Consider the following 2,216-nt stretch of genomic DNA (forward strand, 5'->3'; position numbering starts at 1 on the left):
TAGGTTATAGTAAGATTTGTAATTGTTCATGTATTGTAGTTTACAAGAATTAATTTAAGACATGATGGTTCAAATTTCCAACTATACAAAGTATACATATATACTGCAAAAACTCAGGGAGTAGGGGAGGGGACAAAAATTATTTACTTGAAAATTTACTAGTACATCACAATGTAGTAATATTCTGTAATAAATCACTAGAAAAATTGTGTTTAGAACTTTGTCAACCCTTCTCATATAATTTTAAATGCCATTAAATATCACAGTAGAATTTCTATACATGAAATGAAATTTTTTTGGGAAAAATATTTGTTAAAACCAGCTATCTAATACAAATTTTTCTGTCTGCTATATTTAAAACTAACTCAGCTAGTTAGCAGGGCATTGATGCGCTAGTACCCAAAGTCAGGCAGAACCGACTGAATTCTTGCACATTCCCTCTAAGCCAGTACCCAAAGTCTGAGACTCTTAAAAATTGAATATTCGATCCATTGTCCCCTCCCTTACTCCCTGGCAAAAACTGTGACCATGGGCTATATAGTAATGCAGTTACCAATGATCTTATTTAGAGAGGTGCTGTTATTACTAATTGAATACTATTTTCAATGCCCTGCCCATTTGATGGTATCATCCATTGAATGGTGTTAACCCTTTACAGTCGGGCCCCTTGCCGCACCTTAATCAGTCGGGGGGGGGGGGGGGGGAGGGGGGGGGGGCTAGAGCTAGAGGGCTAAAATTTTTTGTGCAAGTCCCCTGTTTGATAATGAATTTCCGACCCTAATTGAGTCAAAATAAATTTTCGCTTCCTTCACCCCTTTATTTAACAACCTTTGTTTTTAGGTCCTTTTTTACTGAAAAATTTCAAACGGCTGTAATTTTCTTATTTTTGAAGCTAGAAGAACAATGTTTTTACAGAAAATGTTTATCTTTATGTAAATTTTATATTAGAAATATCAAAACATAAATTTCAGCGGCCGCAGCTGTACTTGTCAGCCGCCGCAGTCGGCGGTCGGCGGAAAAACGGCGGCTGATCTTTATGAAATTTAAATACGTTATGTAGACATGTTCAACGCCTCCCCCCGACCGTTAAGTGTTAAATAATATTTTTGTCAAACTACCTAGGGTATTCTTTAAATCAGAATTATATCAGAGGTGCCAGATGTACCATAGATGTATATAATTTACGGATTTTCAAAACAAAAATCTAAAAATATTTTACTAAAATTTTAGTCTTTTTTCATTAAGATTTTAGTTAATTTTGGGTCCGAAAATTTCCGTAAAACAGTGTAAGGTTTACTGTCTAAAAAATTATTTTACAGAAATCAGTAAAATTTAATTAAAATTTTACAAAATTTAACATCGTAAGACCTCTTAAAATTTTAGTCGATTTTATCTAAAAAACCTGAAATGAGCCAATAAAATTTAAATCTTGGGATGATTATTGTATGACACAACTGTATAGTAAATTTTTTCCTAATATTAATTCATAATTTTTGAGCTTCGCTACTTATGGATGTTGTCATCCTTGTTATTAAATATTTCTTGTTGAAGTGAAGCTACTCTTTAATTAGAAATGGAACACAATTTTCTTATCTGCTATTCAAGATAGACAATTTCTGTAGGGTAATATGCTTTCCTTTTCTACAATTTGGTGAAAACTTCGCCGACAAAACATGCCTGCTATAAAAAATTACACTATTTGTCAATCTTCCGGTACTGCTCTTATATCTTATCAATTTTCTATGCTATTATATAAAAGATAGACTGCTAAAAATTTGTGTGAAGATTCATATGACCACTGATCATATCCTTCTGTCTGTTATGCTTCTTCTTTTTTATTATTTTTGCTTTCCTGTTCTTACTTTTACATTTAAAGGGACTGTGAACGAATTAATTTCTCATCAGATTATTAAACCTTACCATCATCTCATACATATTATCTCAAAGACAGGGCAAAACTGGCTCCCGTTTCCTTAAAATAAAGCATTTTCTGCTGATTTTTACTAAATCCAAGATTGTAATGAATTTTTTCCGGAGTATATAGATGTGCAATTAATTGTCTTTTTCTCTGTCTATAGATAAAACTAAACCTACTGACATAGTTCTCTATTTTTCCGAACAGTTAAGCCTACTTTTAAAATAATTCTTGCCTTTAACCAATGTATATTTACTTAGAAATTAGCATTATTTTTTTTTTATTTAATATCAAATATAAT

General features: G+C 31.9%; 1 pseudogene; it reads left to right on the forward strand.

The window, feature by feature from the left end:
• The first annotated feature begins 524 nt into the window (after nt 1-524).
• LOC145323503 (U4 spliceosomal RNA) lies at nt 525-674 on the forward strand (annotated as a pseudogene).
• The last annotated feature ends 1,542 nt before the right edge of the window (nt 675-2,216 follow it).

Source organism: Acartia tonsa, chromosome 6 (genome assembly GCF_053477335.1).
Source record: "Acartia tonsa isolate MP-2025a chromosome 6, ASM5347733v1, whole genome shotgun sequence".
NCBI lineage: Eukaryota > Metazoa > Arthropoda > Copepoda > Calanoida > Acartiidae > Acartia > Acartia tonsa.